Source organism: Podarcis cretensis (assembly GCF_951804945.1).
Source record: "Podarcis cretensis genome assembly, chromosome: 3".
NCBI lineage: Eukaryota > Metazoa > Chordata > Lepidosauria > Squamata > Lacertidae > Podarcis > Podarcis cretensis.
In genome coordinates this window covers 49,537,920-49,549,623 of record NC_137172.1, presented here as the reverse complement: position 1 = coordinate 49,549,623, position 11,704 = coordinate 49,537,920, and the positions used below count along the sequence as shown (strand labels likewise).

Below are 11,704 nucleotides of genomic sequence, written 5' to 3'. Positions count from 1 at the left end.
TTTTAGCATCCTCCGCTCTCCGTTTTTAATGGCCCGATGCCTGTAAGCCACCCTTTGATGGACTTTGAAACCCTCAAAGGGGGCGAGGGAGCAATATTTCCAGTCAATCAACAGCCCACCTGAAAAGGAGGGGGGGAATAATCTGCCTCCCTCCCGCGATGGGAGAACTGGCAAAGGTTCCTTCTGCTTTAACTGAATTAGATTATAAAGGGGGGGGTGTTGTCCCTCGCAGAAGGCGGCCTTCCTCCTCTCGCTAAAACAAAGCCACGAGGTTCCATATTGTCTGGATAGCCAACACTGCGACCCTAGAATATATGTAAGTGGCACAAGGTGTTCCCACAATTGCAGAGGAGTGTCCCGGCTGGAGAGTGACAGACGCAAGTCCCGCGAGCCTCAGGAAACAAATCAAGAGTCAATAAGAACCAGGGAAGCAGAGCAAGGAGTCTCCCTTAGGCGTAAAGAGAGGATTAGAATAAAAGCCTTTACAACAATGAAGGCTATGAATGAGGTGGGGCGAAACTTAGGGAAATGCTGATGGGCGACCTTGCCTAAGAACCTGAGCCTGGCCCCATCAGGGCTGGATGACCCTCAGGTGTTCTGTGTGGGAGCTGTTTTGGAAGACACTAAAATGCGTACATTAGATGCACTAGCACTGAGCTACAGCCCATGTCCAATTGGAGGATATAAATATAAATTCTGTAATTATAAATGAATGGATCTCCTTGTGCTTCCTCTTGGGTCGCAGAGCAGCTCACTTTCTGGTCAGTCATGTCTCCTGTCAATTGGGGACCTGCCATTTTGGATTTTACACCTCTGTGTATCAGAATGCCCATTCCAGCAGGAACAATTTTCAGCAAGGAAATAAAAAGGTAAAGGGACCCCTGACCATTAGGTCCAGTCGTGGTCGACTCTGGGGTTGCGGCGCTCATCTCGCTTTATTGGCCGAGGGAGCCGGCGTACAGCTTCCGGGTCATGTGGCCGCCATGACTAAGCTGCTTCTGGCGAACCAGAGCAGCGCATGGAAACGCCGTTTACCTTCCCACCTATTTACCTATTTATCTACTTGCACTTGATGTGCTTTCAAACTGCTAGGTTGACAGAAGCAAGGACAGAGCAACGGGAGCTCACCCTGTCACAGGGATTCGAACCACTGACCTTCTGATCGGCAAGTCCTAGGCTCTGTGGTTTAAGCCACAGCACCACCTGTGTCCCAGCAAGGAAATAGTGGGCAAATAAAGGATTCTGCTCCCCCCCCCCATGCCTCTGCTCCCGACATCACCACCACTCCACGAAATGCAGCTTTCCTGATCTGGAGGGGTCTGTTGGGTGCCTGAGTCATATTTGCTGTCTGAAATAAAGCTTGTCTTCTGGTTCTTATAGCCTGCATTTTGCAAGGCCATTTGTGTTCATTCTTAATCAGATGCACAGGGACATAAACATGAAACAGTTTATTATTCTACCCAAATATCAGTAAGACGGGCCAAAAATAAGTTATAGATGGTGTCAAATGAGAACAATAATCAAACAAATCTCAAGGTGGCATTATAGATGGTGTCAAATGAGAACAATAATCAAACAAATCTCAAGGTGGCATGAATGCAACCAGTGGCGTAGCGTGGGGGGTGCAGGGGGGGCCTGCCGCAACATCTAGGGGTTAGGGTTAGGGGGCGCAAATCCACGGGTCAGGGGGCGCAAATTATTTGCCTTGCCCCGGGTGCTGACAACCCACGCTACGCCACTGCACATTCCAGAGCTGATGCACGCTCTATCAGCAGAATTCGCACAGCGAAAGATGCACGCAGGAGAGCATTATTTAGAAGTTTATTAAGCGTTGGTCAGAACAAAGGAAAAAACATGACTGCCTGCTTGCGTGTTCAGGCACAGAGAGAGAGACAACAGCTCTATCAAAACAGAAACATCCTGTGAACAAGAAATACGCAGACTCTGTGACTCACAAAGCCTGCTCCCTTTTAAGGTGGAACGGAAATATCCTAACACGGTTAACCCTTGGAAAACCAGGAACTTCTCAACTTTATTATGCTGTATGTTACAATAACTTTATTAACCTACATTAGGTGCTGCAAGACTTGGTTGAGTAGAATGTGTTTTTTTAACAACAAATTTGCTGTTAGTCGTTTGAAGTCCTGAACTTGTGGGGTTTTCTCTTAATTACTGTTTTCTGTTTCTTGGTTGGTTGGTTGGTTGGTTGGTTGGTTGGTTGTTTAGCAATCTGTTTCCTGCCTTTTCGCCACAAGAACCCCAAGCCTTCTTAAAAACACAATAAAAATATGCAAAGTGTAAAATCAAGTAAAAGGGGGCATTTCTTTGTTTAATGATCAAACTGTGGAGTTTGCCACTACATGATGTGATGACTATTGACTTGTATGTCTTGAAAAGGGAATTAAGCTAATGGAGAATGAGGCTATCAGTAGTGTGTACCACTGAAGTCTATATGTTCCTTCCAGTATCAGAGGTAGTATGTCTCAGAATACCAGTTTTGGGGGAATGTATAAAGGAGAGTGATATTGCAATCACATATTGCAATAGGTTACTGGGGACAGAACGTTGGGCTGGATGGATATTTTCTGTGAAGTAAACTAGACAGATCAGTATTATTTAAAGGTGTCATGAAGAGCGTAAAAAGAGCCCTGCTGAATCAGACCAAAGCTCTGGCCTCCAAATCCAGTCTGAAACCACTCATTCTTGCTCTGTTCACCACTGCTTTGTTTCCTGATTTTGCCTTCACACCAGCTTCCTTGTTACTGAGGGCTCATTCACACTTCTGCTTGTGTCCCAGAGGTTTTCTGCTTGACCTATGCTTTTTAGGCATGGGTCTGATAAGTTTCCCCCTTGCCCCCACTCCTTTACAAGGTAAAAACCTCTCTTTAGCAAATAGCAATACATCAGAGCAAATGCCAATCCAGGAAAAACCTGAATTGCCATTTGTTCCTGCTGAGTTCTAAAGTGTGGTTTTCCCCAGGGGAATGCAGTGGGAAGAGACAGTGTGGATAAGCCCTGCCTCCAGCTAACACTGTAATAGTCATTGTAACTTCTTGCCAACACTGTTGCTACTTTTTATTGCTATGTACTGTACTTTCATGCCAGTTTTAGCTTTTATCGCCCTAAATTCTTTGGGACCAGCTATGTGAAGGACCACCTATACCCAAATATGCCTACCAAAGCCTTAAGATCAGCATTTGAAGCCTGCTCTGCTGTAAGTTGTAAAGAGGTGGATGCAGCAAAAGTTAGGCCTGTCAGTGGTGCTGTCAGGGAAGAACTTTTGACCCAGATTTCCAGGGCCTGCAGAATGAGCAGGAGGGACCCGAAATGTAGCAGGACTGATTCACCTGTTTTGAAGCAAGAATTACCACAGCTTACCATCAGCGCAGGTGGCGCTGTGGGTTAAAGCCTCAGCGGCTAGGACTTGCCGATCGAAAGGTCGGCGGTTCGAATCCCTGCGGCGGGGTGCGCTCCCGCTGCTTGGTCCCAGCGCCTGCCAACCTAGCAGTTCGAAAGCACCTCCGGGTGCAAGTAGATAAATAGGGACCGCTTACCAGCGGGAAGGTAAACAGCGTTTCCGTGTGCGGCTCTGGCTCGCCAGATGCAGCTTTGTCACGCTGGCCACGTGACCCGGAAGTGTCTCCGGACAGCGCTGGCCCCTGGCCTCTTAAGTGAGATGGGCGCACAACCCCAGAGTCTGTCAAGACTGGCCCGTACGGGCAGGGGTACCTTTACCTTTTTACCATCTAAAAAGGACTTTCCCCAGTCCAGAGTCTAAAAAGATGTAACAGTACCACTGGAGCTAGGAACAAATGCATTATTGAATAGAAGTGTGTTCACTGGGAGCAGGGAGATAGTTTGTGAATGTATTTGCCAGTAATACAGTTTAGTTCCATACCTCCAGCAAACCCCATATTTACTAGTATTCCTCGGGAACAAGCTATTTTTTAAGAGAAAGCTTACTCCATATCTCTGACCATCCTGAGGGTGGCACCATACTGCTGCTTCTGAAAGGCACTCAGGAATTCTCATAAAACTTTCATGTGTGTGAGTGCTAAACTAGATATTATGAGGGAAACAGAAGAAGATTACTTGTAATGCTAATGTGGGTGGGTGGGGTAAGTTGCTTACATCAGCTGATGCTCCAGCAAATGCTTCCACGCTGGGGGAAATGGCCTCAGTGGGGCAATTGCAGAGAAGAATCAGTGGACCAAGAACAGGGGTTGGCAAGGTTTATCTTGCCTGGGCGGATTGGTCCTGCGGAGATCCCTCTGTGACTTTGGCACCGCAGAAGCGACTCCCCGTACCACACTGCGCCGGTTTAGTGCAGCGCGCGAGCAGGCAGCTCGGTTCGGGGGCGGCTCGTGGGCCGGTCAAACGACCTCCGCAGGCTGCTTCTGGCCCATGGGCCTTAGGTTGCTGACCCCTGATCTAGAAGGAATTGGCCATCCCCTTTGCTTCCTCCCTGCTTCAAGTGCTCCCATCCCTACTTTCCTTGCTATCTCTGCTGAGATAGGGTTAGGTTTGGCTCTGGAACTTTACCTTTTGTGGCATCTGTAGAGATTACTATGGTTAGTGCTCTGTGTACACAAGTGACTGAGAAGATTCAGTCCTGTTTCTCACAAACAGACAATGAGATGGCAAACCCATAACACTTTACTGTGTCATTTCAAACAGGAGGCAGTGTCTCAATGTAAAACTCCTGACCTGAGTTAAAAATAAAATAAAACCCCCACACATAGAAACCTATGGCCTATTGCCACATGTGTTCATGAACATGCAAAGAACAATTGTATCACATGGGTAATAAGCGCATAAGCTGGGAAATAGCAGTTTCAGATGTGATTTCAGCTCTGAACTCTGGGTAGCTTGAGGCTATTGTTGCTGCTCCATCTCAGATTCTCTACCCCAATATTGGGACGGTATTATTACTACAACTACTATTCATATTCTTATGAGTTTGGCAAGGAGAAAGTAGGCTCTGTGCGAGCTCCTGCTAATTCCTCAAACCAGCATGGATTCAGTTGCTGGAATAGCCAGGCCAGGCTCAAAATTACTTAAGTATGGGTCATTAATGGGAAATGGGAGGGTGTCCCTCCCTCACAGAATCATGGAATTGTAGAGTTGGAAGGGACCCCAAAGGTCATTGAATCTCACATAAAGCATCCATGACAGATGACCACTGAACCTTTGCTTTAAAACTTCCAAGAACGGAGAGTCCACCACCTCCCAAGGAAGACCGTTCCACTCTCAAATGGCTCTTACTGTCAAAAAGTTCTTGATTTTTAGTCAGAACCTCCTTTCTTGTAGCTTGAAGCCACTGGTTTGGGTCCTAGCCTCCAGAGCTGGAAAAAAAACAATCTTGCTCCATCTTTCGTGTGACAGCCCTTGAGATATTTGAAGATGGCTATCATATCTCCTCTCAGTCTCCCCTTTTCCAGGCTAAACATACTCAGCTCCTTCAACCACTCTTCATAAGGCTTGGTTTCCATGCAAAGCTCAGAATACAGTAAAACAAAATTAATCTATATTAGAAATATAGCTGATGCAGTTTGTATTCACTTTGCCTATTTATTTTAAAAAGTGCAAAAGAAATGTGGGTGCTTCCAGATGGGTATTTGTTGTAGGAGCCATGCTGCTCGTGCATGCATTTTTTCTCAGTGTCCACACAACATTGTGGTATCAAAATGACAGCCTGTATTTCTCCCACCCACCCCAAACTCGGACTTATTCTTTCCTCAAAAAAATCTAGTGGTTTTTTTAAAAACTATTACCAGTGATTCATTTGCAATAATACCCCCTCCACACACATCCCTTGGCTTGAAATACCCTCTATCTTAAGTAAATTATTTGGCTACACTCGCCCCTGCCATTCATGCCCTCTCCCCCCAATCCTAAACACATTACAGTGATTAGACCTAATGTCTGGCAAGATGTGAATTTTGGCTGGTAGCCATTTTCCACGTAGAATATTTATGGATACTCCTCCCCCCCGTGGAACCTTGTGTAACGTGTCTGTCAGAGCTGCCTCCAGGTCCCAGCTCACAGAGGACCAACGCTAGGCTGTAGTTATGTACAAAAGTCTTTATTGAGGTTCAGTTTCCATTTTAAAGCCGCAGCGTGCAGCTCTACGTCTCGACCTTAGACCGGCGAAGTCCCGTCTGAGTCTCCTCCCCTTCCACACCAGTTTAAGACTCTCGCTTTGCTCCACCTCTTTCTAAGTTCCTTTCTCCTCTGGGCCCTCCTGCCCGCTAGGGTCTCATCCTTCCTGGACTCCTCTGACGCTGACCCTGACGATTCTTGCCCCTCCTTCCGGCGGGCTTTAGGACCTGGTTCCCTATCCGGGCTACCTTCTGTGCCGCTCGCCTGTACCTTTGAACTTGGCGCGCGCGCCCAGCCTGCAACTTTCCTCTTGACCGTTAACTCGCTCTCCGATGGAGGCGTGGTCAACCCTGACTCATCTTCTCTCGCTGGTGGTGCATATGTGGGCTCTGACACCTGGAACTCCTCCCCCCCACTGCGCTCTGGTGGGGAAGCTGGTCCTGATTTCCAACTGCTGCTCTGGGAGTCCCCGCTGGCCCCTTGCTTCTGGGGTGTCCCCCTTGGCTCGCCCCTTGCCCTGCCCATCGGCGCCCCCTTCTGTGAATCTTCCGATTCGCTGGAGAGGCTCATGGAATCTCTCGGGCTGCTGTCATATTCTCCTACGCTGCCCTCAGATTGCTCCCCCTCGCTCTCCATCTCTTCTCCTCCCTGCGCTCCCACTGAGTCCCTGACAGTGTCCTTTGATTCTTTATAAAGCAAAAGATTGGGTTGATAGGAATACACAGCTGTAGCATAAAAACCCAACAACACAAAGAAAGTTATTATGAAGTAATGTCTTCGCCACGACACACTGTTGTGTAACTCAGGGTTAGGGAAAAGGTTCTGTTGACCTTTACACAGGACATCAGCTAATCCACATTAGGGTAACAGGGTGCAAGTTGCTGGCTAAATTTCAACCTTGACAGACTGCATGTTCTTATCAACATTGTAAACGTCATCTATTGCTTTATTTTATGGGAAGGAGGGGAGAGTATCTTTTTTATTGTGGCTTTTGGGGATACCCTTCTGGAAGGTCTATTTTTTCTTTCCCTTACTTATGTATGTTCCCCATTCTGAGCCAAATTTTACCCTAGAGCATCTGTTTAGCTTTTAGCATGCTGTCAATCCTCCAGTATTTACTGGCTTCCATGCTTAGTCTAAACCTAAACAAACAGGCTGGGCAGAAGGAATTGTGTGAAGGCAATAAATGAAAATTCAAACCATTTCCACTGTAATCAGTTGTTCATAGTGATAATGGATACATTAGCATAACTTTTTGGGAGAATATGTCAGGGATGGCCAATTGTTGGCCCAGGGGCCAAATCCAGCCCCCAAACAGTTCTGTTGGAATTTTGGTTCTGCACCAAATTTTAATCAACATATAGTGAATAGTTTTTTCATCATTTCATATAGGGGGAAAGGAAAGTTTTTAGATGGTTAGCTTTATCCCACATTTATTATTGTATTTCTCTTTGGGATTTGTATATAATAATATGCCTGAGTTCCATGACTGTAAAGGCCTTAAAACTAGATGGTGTTACCTTTATTATGAAACTTGACCATTCAGTTTGTGCAGCAAAATACATTTAGAGCTTTTAGACCACTGATGGGAGAAAAGAGTGGCTCCAAGAATACAGCAGTTGGCTCCTTAGTTCCCATTGCCCCTTTCCCCACCCTACCCTGGTAGCATTTGAAATATCAGTTACTCATTTTTTAGCTATACAAAACACATGGTAAGTTGGCCCTAGTAACTGCTAATATGATAGTTTTCATGTTAGCTGCCTTAAACTAAAAGAAGACATTTCTTTTATATTTTTTATTGATTTGGCAAATTTCATTTATATTTAAATTTTAAGTCCACTGAAGAGGCTTTGAGTGGAGGGCTCTAGCTATTGAAGATGGAGCCTAATCTGAATGTGAGGATTGTGTTTACAACAAATGAGGTGTCATTAGGTTTCAAGGAGAGACAGTATTTGAATTAATCTGAACATCTGCAAATGTTGGAGAGCTAATTAGTAACCATATCCAATAGTGCAGTTCGGCTTTTTAGCTGCTGTCAGTTATACCTCGTCTTCAGAATGAAAACTTATAGCAGGTCAGTTTCAGGCTTGTTTTGAATGCCTCTTTTCTTATAAGCTCTGGTTTAGTGTTTATTTAATGCTTTTCTTAAGTGCTAAAAATACTTCATACGTGTTATCTCAGTGGACCTATAATACAGTCCACAATTATCATTACCATTTCATAGGTGGGGTGGAGAAGACTAAGAGAATGTGGTTTGTGTGGGAAATTGCAGTCAAATATAACCAGCAAACTTAGGCCTAGTTAATGCGTGAAAGACCATAGAACTCTATTGCTAGACTCAGTTAGCTCATGCCGCCTCTGTTGAAGAAGGAAGACAAGCTTCTTTGTTTACTCTCTTCCACCATGTGAAGCCAACCAGACCACATATTTGGACTTGCCCACTTCAAGCCCAGACTGCATGCTCAGAAGTACTTTTTTGTATTTTGTAACCCAAGAATTTTCTGCACGTGTTCTTCTTGCTGCTGTATGGAATATCACATGAATATGATCTTTAGAGTTTGTAAGTAAAACCATTTAAACTTACTAATGGTGTGGTCTGTTCACTGAAAGCAGGGTAGAAACAGGGAAGCACTGTAATCAAACTAAACTCTAACAGCCTTTTATTCCCATGCTTCTCTGTGCTGCATATTTTGTGTCTTTTAAACTTTGCTCAGTGGCACCAGGAGGGGCAAGATGGTGGTGAGGTTGGTGCAGGGCAAAAGCACCAGTGGAGCCAATTTGGCATTTCTTTCATTGCATTTACAACAGACTGACCCCTTCCTGGATGCCATAGAAACAGTGGTGATGGGCGATTCAGTATGCAGCATTGCCTTACCAACCACTACTATCTTGTTAGCCAAGCAAGAATCAGCTGGAACAGAAAGCCCTTCATGTCCAGAATACTGTGATAGTTGTCAGCTGCAGTTCCATGAGTCATCCTATGGGCCACATGCATACAAATACAGCTATTTCTGACTACACTACACCAGGTTTCTGGTTGAACACACAAAGCTTTCTTACCCATACAGTGCAATTCTTACTATGCCGACTGAGAAGTAAGTACAATGCTTTTTTTCAGGGGGTCCTCGAGGGTGCACAGTACTGGCATCTCTTTTTGTTGTTGTTAAAAAGTGTGACACTTACTGTAACAACTTCATGGTGAGTACCAGCACCTATTTTTCTAGAAAAAAAGCACTGAGTAAGTCTATTGACTTGTGGGGGTTACTCTCAGGTAAGTGGGCTTAGAGTGTCAGGAAATATGTTTCTCAGCCCTGCTAACTGAGATTTCATTTAATTCGAAAGGCTGGATTTTAAACTGCATGTAAAGTATATGCTCTACTGCTGCCTCTCAAACTTAATGAAAGTATGCTTTCTTATGCAGTTACTAGGTCTCCTATGCCCCTGCTCCTGAAAAGACTCTCCTCCCTGAAAGAGAGGGGAGTGGTTGTGGGCGGGAGCCCGAGCACCGCCCAGCAGGGGGGCATTTGCCCCCTGCCTCCAGCTCACCTGGCTGGTGCTCACGCCCCCCTCCTGTGGCCATCCAACCAGGTGCCACGGAGGGGGCCTGTTCAGCAGCCTTTTGCTGCAGCACTAGCCTCTCCCTGGCCTCATTCCTCATCGTCGTCCCGTGGCGAGTCACCCACCCTCCACTCCCTTTTAGTTAGGGCCTAGGTCATTGGCCTTGCTATGGACCTTAGGTTGGTCGCCCTGGTTGTCCGGGGGGCCTGGGGTCCTCGAACCACAACTTGTGATTCTAACACACGTCCTATCGCATTGCCTATTTCTTTCCACCCGGCACTAAGTAAGTTGAAAGAAGTCACAAAATGTAGCCTTGCTTCTCTTTCAGTGATCCCAATGGTGTAATAATAGCACACCTGGAACATTCACTGCTTAGGTCTATTACCTAACTGCGTCAAACTCTGCTGTGTTCCATTCCAAGTTCAGAAGTGTTTGATACATTTATTTCCTTGAATTATATTTTTGTTTTCCTAGGCAAATGTCTTGCCCCTTCATTTTGAATCTTATCCAAGGTGATAAGTGCCTTTTCTTGAGCTCCATGGCAGTTTGAGAGGGTCTTTAGAAAACGTATTTTCAGTTTTTCCATTTATCTCCCTAGATCTTCACTTGTTTTTCTGGCTAAAAGAAACTGGTTAAAGATCCCATCCACAGGACCTGCTTATTAAACATTCACCCTGGTTTGCTTGCACAAAGTTTATGCAGTGGTTAGACCAGTGCTTTTTGTCTAAAGAAATGTTTAGGGGCACACTAACATTTTCCTACTTGTATTGAAATACTGCCCCTCAATGAGGCCAAACTTAGATTTACAAAATGTTTAAAGGTATGCATACCCCCAGAAAAGAAGCACTGGTTAGACTATGTCTAGTCTTTATCGAGGATTTGGTCTGATTTGTTTACATGACAATTATATGACAGTGAGCAGTCATCCTGTTTTGCTTGTGGGGTGTTTGCGCATTTTCCCGTTATTCACTAATCCCAGTGCATTTCCTCATTGTTTCCCAAACTTTAAAAGTTATTTTTTTTAAGGGAGCTTTAATCCACTTAATCCACTTCCTCTCTCAGACAATGTTCTTGGAGTTTTTGTGAAGGCTCTATTTTTTCTTCTTCCCAATGTTAAGCTATTTAGTAACTAGTACATTTTTTCCTATAGGTATTTTGAAGCTTGAAGTTAACAATGCTAATTTTTGATCTTAACATTTTTATTTACCTGGTTTATAAGGCACAGGCTAGAAAACATATTCTTGGAGAACATCCAAAGAGCATGATTATAAAGCTGAAGCCTTGGCAAATGCTGAGTAATAAAGAAATGAAAAAAATATTTTCCATATATCTGTAGTATCACAGTAGGTGATCAGGTTATTGCTCAATAAATATACAGCTGTTTTTAATCAGTGACCCTTCCTTGTAAATGGAGCGTCAGTTGCAGGCACGCCACATTTCTCTGGTAATATGTTGTTGCTAGAAAATGCCATTCTTCCTCAGCTACCAGATGTGCTGCCTTTGTTGAATGTGTTTGTGTGAACATCATGGGTATATATTGGTTAGTGTGGGGGGCATTAGCAAGGGACAAGCTGACTGCCATTAAACAAAAAATCGAGAGGTTAAGTGATTCTTAGGCATAAGTGCACTCATATAACCTTTTCAAGATAAAGAGTAAGGAAACAGCTTGGGGAGGTGAATGTAATATTGCTGTCTGCTATTTTGTAAATGTGAACCTTTATTATTATTTTTAATTAAAAATTTTAAGCTTTAATCAGTGTAATTTAATGGGCAGGTTAGTCAATTAATAAGCTTTAGCTGACCATCAAAAGTAAGTTTTATTTTTTGGGTTTGAGATTTATGGGAATGCATTTTTCTTTTTTGAGGCACTGTCCCTAACCAAGGTGCATAATGTGAACTCATAGAACTGAGTGCCCATAACAGAACTGAAACTGTCACGAGTTGTTGGGGGGGGGAGTGTATGTGTGCACAGGTAGTAAAGGCAGAGGCAGCCGGCTATCAAAGGCTTTTGGTGTCACCTCCACAAGCACCATTCTGCATATCG

General features: G+C 44.7%; 1 long non-coding RNA gene across 1 annotated transcript; it reads left to right on the top strand.

Moving 5' to 3' along the window:
- The first annotated feature begins 2,003 nt into the window (after positions 1–2,003).
- Positions 2,004–4,268, top strand: LOC307211630. Its single transcript, XR_013836552.1, has 2 exons — positions 2,004–3,389; positions 3,755–4,268. It is a non-coding gene; the product is annotated as an uncharacterized lncRNA (long non-coding RNA).
- The last annotated feature ends 7,436 nt before the right edge of the window (positions 4,269–11,704 follow it).